Raw genomic sequence first — 13,155 nt, 5'->3', positions numbered from 1 at the left:
AGAGTTTGATGTCTCAGTGAGGCCCGGTTTCCTAATCCGGTACCCGAACCTCACGACTCACCTTCACTTCCACAAACTTCTGGAACAGAAAACTGAGCTCATGTATTGTCAGGTGCAAAAGCCCACGGTGTCTTCTAGAGCCAACACGGTGTGATGCTCTCCCTTTCCTCTCTTTCTAGGCCAACTGCTTTCTTCACTCATTTCAGACACGACTCCTTTACTAAATCTTCACTAACCCTATTTCAAGTCCCAGGGCCAGGGGTACTGCCACTCCTCAGTCCTCCCATTGCCTCATAAACTTTCTGCCATCACCTTCTGCTTTACTCGTGCCTTTCGTGGCTTCTTCCTTATAGGCCGGCTTGAAGCCACAGCTGGGTGTGGATCAGGGCACGGCCCATGAGAGGCTCACAGAAAACATCAGCCGTGTATCCTCAGGGGCATGTGACAGATGCTTTGCCACACAGCACCATTATTTTAAAGAACAAATAAAATCCTGAGGCTACCTGCTTCCTGTTCCCCTTGAGGGTGCTGCTTGCAGGGGGTTCCCCTGAACTCAGTGGTGTCCACCCCACAGACTGGTGTTAAAGTGGGGGAGGGGCGCATCCCTTGGCAGGTTCACGTGAAATCCAGCCTCAGGGGTGGGATTTGAGTCAGTGGGATTAGGCAACAAGAAGCATTGACCTCTGCTGCCAGGCATCTACTCAGCCCAGCCCAGACCTGTGCCCGGTCTGCCTCATATTGTCGTAGCCCTCCAGGCCCCCAAATACCTGTCCACCATCCACCACCCACCACATGCTGACTGACACAGGGACAGAGCCTCACCTGCCCTCTATAGGAAAACCAGGGTCGGTCTGGATCCTGGATGCCTCAGCCAGCTCACTCTCCTTGCTTTGATGACCTATTCTGACCACATACTTCCTGAGGGCCTTGACAGATGTCATTCTACAACTCATATTGGGGTGTGAGGAGGGCTACATAATCACTCCTGTCGGTGTCATTCCCACCAAATGAGAACTCACCTTCTGCCTGAGTACCTCTGAATTTTCTGTTCGGCAAGCAGGAACCTGGCTTGAGCCTACTCGGGTGTCCGGAGGGCAGAAGAAAAGGAGTGAAAGAAAGATGGGAAGTTTGGGAGGAAGGGATGGAGGAGATGTCACATACCAGAAATGTATCCACTGCTTGAGCACAGTGTACTCTGCTGTGGGAGGAGGGAAAGGTGGGAGGGGTAACGGGCTTGGGCATGTAGGGGGTGGGCCTCGGCCACTTTGTACCCTGCAGAGTGGGCAGCTTAGCAGATCTCTTCAAGGAAGTTCTCTTGGCCACTCCTGGCACGTCACACACGCCTGGAAGCATGCTCTTCACTCCCTTCCTGCCACCTCTTCACCTGGTAAGTCTCATTCCTCTCCTTGGTCATGGTCACCTTCCACGGGGGCGTGGGGTTCAGACTGCACATGTCACCACGCTATGCCAAGTACCAGGTTGGGGAGGCACATCACAGTGGCTGCAGTCCTGGTGGCCCTGTAGGCAGGAGGCGACTGACTCTGTTTTACAGAATGTGAAAGTGTCACGAAAAGACCCTGAGGAACGTGCTGTGTTGTGGGACACCATGGAGGAGCTGCTCCAGGAGCCAAAGCGTCCCCTAGGGGCTTGGAGGCATCGCTTCCAGAGACTGTTGGCGCATGTGGCCAAGTCCTTCAGGTAAGAGTTCGGGGCCACCCTGTGCCTCTCCCACTGCTCATAACCAAGGCCAGCCCACCCTTCCTGTCCAACCAAGGGACCCCCAGGCAAGTACTGAATTCCCAGGGCTCCCAAGGGTACACTTGCCACTCTGCTTTCCTTCTCAGGGGAGGATACCAGCCACTCTAAAGCTGAGACCACACAAGCTGTAGACACAGAGTCAAGAAGAGTGACCAAGACCCTCTGCTGCCGCAGGCCCCTCCTCTCCCCAGTGTCTCTGTCACTGAGCCTGAAATAAATGTGCCCGCACACTTCACAGTTGTTGTGCCATGATATCTGACGTCACTTTCTGCACCGACCACAGCCTCAGGTGCACTAGGGAGCGGCCCCTTTCGGGGGCTGGGGAGATGTGGAAGGGGTGCTCTGGCGTCTTCCTTAGCCCTCTATGCCTGCCCACCCTCCTACTTGAGGCAAGGCTGCTTGCTCGGGGAAGGGGTTTGTGGCTTCAGGGGCTGGTGGCCAAGTACCTGCGAGTTTCCTACCACTGACAGGGCTGACCCTCATTGGGCCCTTGCAGGCAGGAGTGGGGAATGAATGGCATGTCTCTTCCGCTGCAGTGCATGCAGCCTTCTCATGTGAGAAGGCCTGGGCAGTATCTATGTAGGGGGTGGGGGGGCGAGGCACGTGGAGGAAGACTCTGTGGATCCTATGCTAGGGCCTCAGGCCCAGGGCTCTCAAACACGCCTACCCCTCCTCAAGGCAGAGACTCTGCAAGAGACTGCCTTGCCTCCAACTACAGAGTGTTCCTCCCCATATGGGAGGAGAGTTTCTGCCTTCCTGGGGTGACCTTGAGATACACTGCAACATAATTTCCTCTGGACAAGGAACCGCTATACCGGAGGTTGGAGCACAGGGGGCCCTTCATCTTAACTCTGTGGAGGGGTCCTGTGAGAAACTGCAACACCAAGTGTCACAGAGGCCAGTGGAGTAACAGTTGGCCTTCAGACACAGCCTTCCTGGGGTGACCTTGAGATACACTGCAACATAATTTCCTCTGGACAAGGAACCGCTATACCGGAGGTTGGAGCACAGGGGGCCCTTCATCCTAACTCTGTGGAGGGGACTCTGTTAGAAATCTCAGTGCCAAAAATTATAGTTCCCCAGCCAATGCACCAGCAAATGGAATGTGAGGGATTCTTTGTTCATCTGCCACTAACATTGCTGTTTTCCTAGCCTGTGGGACCCTGTGCTCTGGACCTGCTCCAGGATGGGTGTCCCCTCTTCTTTCGGGCCAGCACTTGTGGACCATTTGGCCTAGGTTCTCAGGAAGTCACCGTCTCCTAGGCATGTTGGTGTTTTTTCCCAGCCTTTTTTGAAGTGTAATTGACAATTAAAAATATTACTCTGTTAAGCCATACAAGTGTGATGATTCCATAGGTGAAATGATTATCATGACCAAGCTAAACCACAAATCCCTCACCTCACAGTGTCACCACATTTCCTTTGTGACGAAAATATATAAGATCTACTCCCTTGCAAATTTCAAGTATACAAAGAAGCACTAACCAAATCTAAGTATGTACATATACGTATGTACGTTTATATGTAACCAAATATATAATTCATGCATTAATATGATTCAATGTGTGTATCTTTAAAACATGTTCAATATATATACTATGTACCATATTTCATAGATTGCATGAGTTATGTGTAACTACATAATGGAAAGCACCGTCATTATGGTATACGTTGATCTCATAATGCATTCAGTTTTTGTTCCCCATACTGAGCTTTGAACTCATTCTCTCGTGCTGAAAGGCAGGCGCACCATCTCTTGAGTCATGCCCCAGGCCCTTTTACAAATAAAAGTTTGTGCCCTTTGACCGGCATCTCCCATTTACCTTGTGCTTCCCTGACTTGGGTATCCCCTATTTTATACTTTTCTTTTCTGACTGGGACTGTTTTAGATTCCACATTGAAGTCAGACGATAGAGCATTTGTCTTTCTGTTTCTGACTTACTGCACTTGGCATAATGTCATCCGTGTTGTTGGAAATGACACAAAAATAGCAAGAGTTTCATCTTTTTGTTACTGAATAATGCTGCATTGTGTGTGCGTGTGTGTGTACATGTGTGTTTACAGAAAAAGAGGATACATTTTCTTTATCTATTCACCAATTGACAGACACTTGTACAGCTATTGTAAGTAATGATGCCTAACCGAGAGAATGAAGATATTTACTTCAAGCTACTGATACACATATATATACAACAGGGGTTGCTAGATTCTATGGTTGTAATACTTTCAACTTTTTGAGAAACATGTGTCTTGTTTTCCTTAATGGCTGTACCAATTCACATTAGCCAACACTGTAAAATGGTTAACTTTATTCCATACTTTCCCCAGTTCTTATCTCTTATCCTTTGAAATACCCACCCTAATAGTTGTGAGGTAATGTCATTGTGATTTTGATTTTCATTTCCCTGATGATTAGTGTTGAGCACTTTTTCCTATACCTGCAGACCATCTGTGGGTCTTCTTTTTAACAATGTCTATGTGAGTCCTTAGCCCACTTGTAAATTGGGTTTGTTTGGTTGGTTTTTTCTTTCTTTTTTTTTTTTTTTTTTTTTGGCTATCTAGTTGCATGAGTTTCCTATGTTTTTGAGCTGAATTCCTTATCAGTGTATGCATGAAAATCACGGTATTAACAATACCTACTCTGCTGAGAGATAGCTAGGAAGAGGATTCATAGGCTGCCAAAATGGTTGCTGTAGGTCATGGTATCTCAGATGAGATCAAAGGACTCGCCACTCCCCAACACTTGCAGCAGCAGCTCAAAAGTGCTCAAAAGTGTTAGAGGAACAGCCAGGAGAGAATCCGTACCTCAGTGAGAGTCACAGCTAGTGGTGGGTCTGGCCCTGGCCCCCAGATCTCCTGACTCTCGCTGGAGTGTTCTTTCCAGCACCTCCTTCTGCAAGACCTGGCCCTCTGGGGTTTGTAAGAGGCCCACTCCTATGAACAGAGAAGGGGGCTAGTTTGGTGCCATGTGTCATTCCAGTTATGCCTGGGAGGAGACAGGTGCAAAAGGGACTTAATGTTGACATATAACATTAGAAACTGAGGGCTAGTGCCACATCTCATCTGAACCTTGATTTCTACTTGAGGACAATCTTTCCAGCTTCACATAGTGCGGGTGAGGACTGAAAGCATCAACCACAATGTCACCCAAATGAAAAGCATCCACAAGAGAAGATACAGAAAATAAGCTGCAAACTGAAAGTAGAGACTGACAGCAAACATCTTCCTCAATTACATTGGAGTAAAAATCATATTTGCAACACACAGAGAACTCTGATGTGACAAGTCAGTGACACTTACAGAAGAACAAAGAATGTCAGAAGAAGGGAGCAAAGAATGTGAGTGGGCCATTTGTAGAAATGAAAAATGGCCAAGACGAAAGGAGGAGCAGTGCCATGTCATAAGCAGACTGGAAAGAACATAAAAACCACGTTCCATTTTTCAAACTGCGAATTGACAAAACACTAAAAATTTTAATGTTAGCAGGTGGGTCTCATGTAATGAAGTCCCATTGCTGGTATTGTGACCTGGTGCCCATTTTTGGAACAACATTCAGCAGGGGTTAACCAACTTTAGAACACTTATCCTACTGTGCAACTCCACGTTCTTTCTTCCCCTTGCTACAAAACAGAACTAGAGACAGGGTGGTGAACGCTGATGCTTCTCCCAGGTGTGGAGGCACATACCTCTAATCCCAGCACTTGGAAAGATGAGGCAGGAGGATCACCAGATTGAGGTCAGCCTGAGTTTCATAACTAGACTGTTGCCAAAACAAACAAACAACAACAACAACAACAAAAACCCCCAAACCACCTGGTACTTCTTATGCTAGAGCCGTTTGTCTGGTCTCAATGCCCGCCACTGGTTTCTAGAAAGCGGGTTTCCAGCTCTGTTTACACCCTAGGGCAGGCTCAAGGTCAGGACCCTGGAGAGTTCCCCAGGGCTGAACCCTTACTTTGATTTGAGTAGCCTGATTTAAAATTATAGCCGTTGCTTGCTTCGGCAGCACATACAGTAAAATTAGAACGATACAGAGAAGATTAGCATGGCCACTGTGCAAGGATGACAGGAAAATTCATGAAGCATTCCATATTAGAAAAGTAATAAAAAATAAAATGATAGCCAAGGGCTTCAAGGTCTGTGTAAGACACCGTTTTCTACATTATGTTTCCTCCAGTGCCCACCTTGGGTTTCACTAATGCATTGAAGGGACACCTGGAGTTTGATTATAGATCCTTAGCAGACCTGGGGCTCCAGTCCCTGGGAATTTGGGGGCAATCTGGGAGATCAGGCGGAGCCTCCCTGTCTACTTGTTGAATTTATTGACACGAGCAAGGAGCTGGGAAATGGAACAGTATGACTGACACATACTTGGGATTCAAATTCACTAAAGCTTAAAGTTACCAATGTACAAATCCATCTTCCCCCAAGTCTTTGGGTTTACAGTCAACAGTAATGTAAACATTAGGAACCATCACTTTCAATAATTCATTTAGTCATGTGTTAGGGTGGGGCTGGAAGCCTGGTGAGAAAGGATTCTAAGGCGAGTGGGAGAGAGGAAGGGACACAGGAGGCATCTCAGTGCATGAAGGAGTTGATGAGAATGTATCGACTGCATGAATACAAGTACTCATCTGCAGGAGGAGCAGGAGCAATGTAAGACAGGGACAGGAATGGAGTTCACAAAGGGGACCGCACATTAGCTTCTTTACCCGTGGTGGGATGAAAAGCTGTGCTGGCCTCTGGCATACAGTCCTTTCAGACACTATGTGCACATCACCCTTTCGGGAGGCCCTGAAGGTTTCTGGAACTCTGCTGCTGCGGAGTCATAAGCTGCATCTTCCTGCGGCCCCCAGAGAGGGGCCCTAGCGTGGCAGGCCTAGCAGCTTAACCCTTCATCTTTCAGGGGAGAGCAAACTCGCAGGCCTGTTGAGTCTGAGTTCTCTACGCTGTGACAGATTATTTGCCCCAGAAGGGCTGGGATCTGGGTCGCAGGAGATCACTTCTATGTGCAATGAGCCTAACTCTGGACCCACTGTGCCCATAGTGGCTCTCAATATCAAATTTATCAATTTGATAAATGACTGAAACAGTGCCAGGGCAATCCACGCAGGTTTTTCTCTATTTTAAAGAAGAGGACTGGCTCAGCTGAAGACAGCGCCCTATACTTATTTGTCATCACCCCAGAGAACACATCCAACAGCACAGGCTGGCCCAGGGAGCTCCATCTTACAACTCACGGTTGTAATAGTGGAACTACCCTATGGAACTCAGGGAAGGAGAGAAAGAAAAGAGAATGATAAAGCCTCAACAATATCGTAAAACATAACATCTGTGAGGGTAGAGGATATAAGGATGTGTCTTGAAAGCTGCTGAAAAATGGGGGAGAGGTGGGAGGTTAAAGGGTAAGGCAGAGCAATGGAAGAGGTTGAACGGACCAAAGTAAAGTACACTCACAGCAGGGATACATTAAGAAAACCCTTTGAACATCAACTTAGATATTAATAATGAGAGACAGGACTATAAAATAGGTACAGCGTGGGGGGTACTTGTGGGAGGGAGAAAGGTGAACGAAGGAGATTAAGGTAATAAGGTTGATAGACTTCATGTACTTATACAAAATAGAACAAAGAAACCTCTTTGCAATAGTTTTAAGTGGGGCGGGGAGGGGTTGAGGGGAAAGAGATGGTAGGGGTGATCTAATCACTGTCCAATATGAGCCTATTTGGAATTGTCACAATGCATCCCCCCCTTTATAAGGAACATATCCTGATGAAAAAAATTAGCAGTATGAAGAATTTTATGGCAATAATAGCACAAAGGAACAGGAGGGTCTGGAGCTTCAGTGGGCCCAAGACGATAGAATATTGAAATTAAGTTGGTATTAATCTAACTAGGTTCTTTTATGTTAAAATGTTAACTGTCACCCGTGGGTGTCAACCGCTTAGAACATACCTCAAAAATACAGTGAGGAAAGTTTATGGTTTGGACTATAAATGTCCCCCCAAATCTCATGTGTTGAAGGTTTGGTCCCCAGTGCAGCAGGGTTCAAAAGTGGGGCCTGGGGAGTGATTGGATCATGGGGGCTCTGACCTCATGTACGGATTTTAATCCCCTTGTAGGCTCATGATTTCCTAGGCTGTTTGCACGTGTTACAGACGTTTGGAGGCAGGACCTACTTGGAGGACGCAAGTTATTGGGTGCGTATCTTGCCCCCGGCCCCACTATCCATTTGTCTTTTCTTTCTAGTCACAGGAGGCGAGCAGCTTTGCTCCAACACGTGCTGCCGTCATGATGCTCTGTCCCTCTACAGATCCAGAAACTACGGAGCAAAGTGACCCTAGATTGAAGCCTTTGAAGCATGAGTCAAAATAAATCTTTCCTCTGTTAAGGTGATTTTTCTCAGGGATTTTGTCACAGTGACAGAAAGCCTGCCAATGCAGGAAACAAAACGAGAATAGACAGGGTACATCGAGAAGGTATCTTGGTAGCAACAACAACAACAAAAGAGCGTCAGTGGAGAGACAGAGGAGCATTGGATGTAAGCAGGATAATAGAAAAGTGGAAAGCATAAATCCGACCTTATTGTTCATTATATTAAACGTAAATATACTGAGCCCAGCCATATAAAGCAAGCTGTGTAAGAGCACGAGTCAACTGTATCCTGGCCACAACAGACACACTTTAGACTCAAGAGTCGCCAGTAGTTTGAATGTGAAAGGATAAAATAATCCCACCACAAAAACCATATAGGGATTATGTTACATGACATCATATTATATCATATCATATCTTATGTTAATTATATGACATTAAATTATGCAATATTATACTACTACATGACATGGTAGTAGATGCAGAACAAAAAGTATTGAAATTATACAAGTAGAGTTCAAGAGTGGTCGCCAAGGGTGAGGTGCTGGAAAAATGGAGAGACGTTAGTAAAAGGTTACAAACATTCAAGTATAAGATGTAGAAGTAACGATAATCTAATGTGCCATATGGTCAATATGCTACACATTACGTATACATTTATATTAACGTATATTAATGGATGTTATGTATAATATATCTCAAAGTATACGTTTTGGGCTATATAACATATATTAACATAGAAAATATATACATTTGCTGATTTACGCATAACACCCACATTATATGCATACACACATATATTGTTTAGTGTCACTAACAGATAACGCATACAGACAGTGTGGCACAAGTATATTGGGGTATTATTCAGCCATAAAAGAGAGATTATGCATTTGTGAAAATATGTGTATACTTCAAGGACATAATGCTAAGAGAAACATGCCATATGCAGAACTAAAAATACAACAGAATCTCTCTTATAGGTGCCATCTAAAATGGCCGAACATGTACAAGCAGAAAGGAGAATGGTGGTTGCCAGGGACAGGGAGATGGGGAAAAATGGGAGATAGTGACCAAAGCATACCAAGTTGTAGTTATGTGGAATGAATGAGTCTAGAGATGACACGTGCAGAATGTGGACTCTAGTCACAAGGAATGTGTACTGGAAGCATACCAAGAGAGTAATTCAGGTGCTCACATCACACACGGAGAAAACAACGGCGACTATGTGGAGAGGTGGGTACTTTTATTTGCTTGACTGAAGTAATTGTCTCACTATGCAAAGGTATATCCAGAACATCTGAAGAGGCCTAAAACTTGACAAGAATAAAATGATAATCCAATAACAATGGGCAACTGATCTGAGCAGACACTTCTAAGCAGACACGCTATCACTTGAGCCACTCCACCAGCCCTATGAGCAGACACTTCTCAAAAGAAGAAATGCAAAAGGCCAATAAATACATGAGAAAATGCGCAAAATCTGTAGCCATCGTTGAAATGTAAATCAAAACTGCAGTGAAATTAGATCTCACTCCAAGTAGAATGGCCATTATTAAGAATTGCTGGCAAGGATGTGGAGAAAAGGGAACACTTACCTACTCCTAGTGGGGGGTATACATTAGCACAGCCAGTAAGGAAAGCAGTATGGATGTTTCCCCCAAAAGTTAAACTAGAACTACCAGTTCCAGTGATCCAGCTTTCTCAGTCCTGGGTACGCACCCAAAGGAAATGAGGTCAGTACACAAGAGACACCTTTATTGTGGCACTACTTACAATAGCCGAGATGTGGGATCAGCCTAGAGGCGCATCAACAGATGAATGCATAAAGTAAATTGAATACATATGCATATATGTGTATATTTTATATCATGGTATCATATATACATATAAACAATGGAGTATTATTCCGTCATAAAGAAAAGCGAAACCATGGGATTTGCAGACAAACAGATAGAATTGGCCTAGGGCATCACATTAAGCAAAATAAGCCAGAAACAGAAAAGTGATATCACATGTGTTCTCTCACATGTGCAGAGTGAAAAACAAATAAATACAAAGACGGCCTGAGGTAGAACAAGGAATATGGTAGACTGGGAAGGGGTCGGGTGAGGCAGGGAGAGGGAAGGGTGGGGAGGGTAGGAGACTGGTGGGTGGACGTGATCAATGCATACATGGAATTATCACAATGCATCCCATAGTTTGTACGATTCATTTGTGTTTGTAATCATAATCAAATTTAAAGGTATAATCATGAGTGGGGTCAGTAAAATGGGAGACTAGGGAAACTCCAGACTCTTGTCACCCCCATGGAGAAAAGTCAGCACAAAACACCCGAGACTCAGGAGATCTGAGAGCCATTCAAAATTCCACCGCAATCAAGAGAATGGAAAAATCGAGAAAAAGCCAAATTCAAATGGTAGGAAGTCTCACGATTTTGTGTGCCCTGTCTCCTCTTCTGCCCTTCATGGCATCTATCCGCTGGGTGGAAAAGGCCCAATTCTTACCTACTTCATTTAATACAGAAGAAGTGAGGGGTTTGTTCAGCAGATACTAGACTGTCGGTGGACTGCCTTAGGGAACACTTTTTGACTTGCCTGACTCAGCGCTCACACAGGAAACAGAAGCATTGTTTAAATCTCAGTCTAGAAGCCATACCAGTGGAGGGTGCCGAGGTGGAAGAAAAGTGCCAGGGCATTGAAGACCTAGGGACACTTTGAGGCAAAAGGATCTATGGTCCCATGTAAAACGTGTCAGGAGACTCTTTGGGGGAAGAAGATATTCAATCCTGGTTACAATGAAGTGACAGTGACCAGGAAAGGCCTTGAGAAGCAAAAAGGGCCATCAAAAGATGTGAAATGAGTTTGTAATTCAAAATATTCTCATGAACGAAATCTCAGTCCTAGATGGCTTCGCTGGTGACCAGTATCAAATACTTTTAAAAACTGATAGCAGTCTGACAAGAGCTTTTTCAGACACAACAAGAGGGAACACTTCCCAATTCACTTTCTGAGGTCAGCATTACATTTATACCAAAAAAAAAAAAAAAAAGTCCAAGAAGTTGGCACGTGAAGACAATGGTATTACAGACCAGTATTCCTAATGAACCTAGATGCAAACCTCTCTCATGAAATTCTAGCAGTTTTAATTCAACGGTGTATGAAAAATACAACCCATTAGCAAGCACAGTTTATTGTAGGAATGCAAGGTCATTGTAGCATTGAAAAATCCACCAATTAATTTTACAACATTCGTGGAATAAGAGAAAAGAAAAGTAATTGTCAAGTATGTGACAGAAAATTAAGTTAGTAACAGAAAGCACACATTCCTGATAATTAAATTTGGAAAAGACCTGATAACTTAGGATCATAAGGGAATATCACCAACCTAGCCCAGTACTTCTCTGACACACCTGCTGCTGGCATCATATTTAATGGTGAAAGACTGAGGGCTTTGCCATAGGGTGGAGAGTAGGGCAGAATGTCTCTCTCCACAGACTCTCCCCGTGTGAACCCACCATTATACCGGAGGCCCTCCTTAGGTGGCACAATGAGGCAGGAAAATGAAATACAAGGCCTGCAGATTGAAAAGGAGGAAGTAAAAGACAAGCTTCATTTACAAGTGGAACCATAGTTTACCTAGAGAATACTACTACGTATTCCAGGAGAAAACATATCATCGCCCAGATGTCGTAAAAGACTTAGCACAGTTGCAGGATACAAAGGCCATATGCACAAAACCCATTGGATTTCAGTGTGCTAGGAGCAAATAATTGGAGACAGAATTGCCTTAAATGCCATTTATAATACCAGTAAAATAACTGAAGTATCTCTTCAGAATTTTAAGAGAACAAGTAAAAGACCTGTTCAGAGACAACTATAAAATATTGCCCAGAGAAAGTAAAGACCTAAATAAAGGGAAGCATATTACATTAACTGATCAGAAGACCCAAAGGGTCAGGATATCAATTCTCTAGCAATTGGTCTAGAGTTCTGTCGTGGGCAACATTAAAAGGAAAAGCCATTTCTCAAAGTTCTATGGTAATGCACGGGACAGAGACTAGGAGGAATTACACTCCCAAAGCTCCCGATATGACTGAAAGGGGTGGTGATCACAACAGCCTTGTGTTACCTCAGGACAGGATACATGGATCAATGGATGAAATGGAAGAGACCTACAAAAGCTCTGAGAGAATTAAATTGACTATTGGTACTGGGAAAGGTGGATGTCCTTAAGGAAAAAAGCAACAAACCTCAATACCTCACATATTAACTCAAAATAAATCATTGACCTGAGTGGAAATGGAAAAGTCGGGATGTAAAAAAGCATGAGCAACAATGGAAAAGTAATCAGTGTTCTTTTACCACAAGTTTGAAAAACAAAGAGTTTTGCGTTTCAAATGCCAGAGTTTGATGTCTCAGTGAGGCCCGGTTTCCTAATCCGGTACCCGAACCTCACGACTCACCTTCACTTCCACAAACTTCTGGAACAGAAAACTGAGCTCATGTATTGTCAGGTGCAAAAGCCCACGGTGTCTTCTAGAGCCAACACGGTGTGATGCTCTCCCTTTCCTCTCTTTCTAGGCCAACTGCTTTCTTCACTCATTTCAGACACGACTCCTTTACTAAATCTTCACTAACCCTATTTCAAGTCCCAGGGCCAGGGGTACTGCCACTCCTCAGTCCTCCCATTGCCTCATAAACTTTCTGCCATCACCTTCTGCTTTACTCGTGCCTTTCGTGGCTTCTTCCTTATAGGCCGGCTTGAAGCCACAGCTGGGTGTGGATCAGGGCACGGCCCATGAGAGGCTCACAGAAAACATCAGCCGTGTATCCTCAGGGGCATGTGACAGATGCTTTGCCACACAGCACCATTATTTTAAAGAACAAATAAAATCCTGAGGCTACCTGCTTCCTGTTCCCCTTGAGGGTGCTGCTTGCAGGGGGTTCCCCTGAACTCAGTGGTGTCCACCCCACAGACTGGTGTTAAAGTGGGGGAGGGGCGCATCCCTTGGCAGGTTCACGT

At 44.9% G+C, this 13,155-nt stretch overlaps 1 protein-coding gene and 1 non-coding gene across 2 annotated transcripts in view; one reads left to right on the top strand and one right to left on the bottom strand.

Annotated features, from left to right (window-relative positions):
* Positions 1–13,155, bottom strand: part of LOC141419460 (doublesex- and mab-3-related transcription factor C1-like) — a 54,934-nt gene that overhangs the window by 17,226 nt on the left and 24,553 nt on the right. The gene's annotated exons all lie outside the window — the stretch shown is intronic.
* On the top strand, positions 5,749–5,855 carry LOC141420041 (U6 spliceosomal RNA). Its single transcript, XR_012444750.1, has one exon. It is a non-coding gene; the product is annotated as a U6 spliceosomal RNA (small nuclear RNA).

Source organism: Castor canadensis, chromosome X (genome assembly GCF_047511655.1).
Source record: "Castor canadensis chromosome X, mCasCan1.hap1v2, whole genome shotgun sequence".
Taxonomy (NCBI): Eukaryota; Metazoa; Chordata; class Mammalia; order Rodentia; family Castoridae; genus Castor; species Castor canadensis.
The sequence above is the reverse complement of the archived record's forward strand: the minus strand, read 5'-3'. Positions and strand labels throughout refer to the sequence as shown.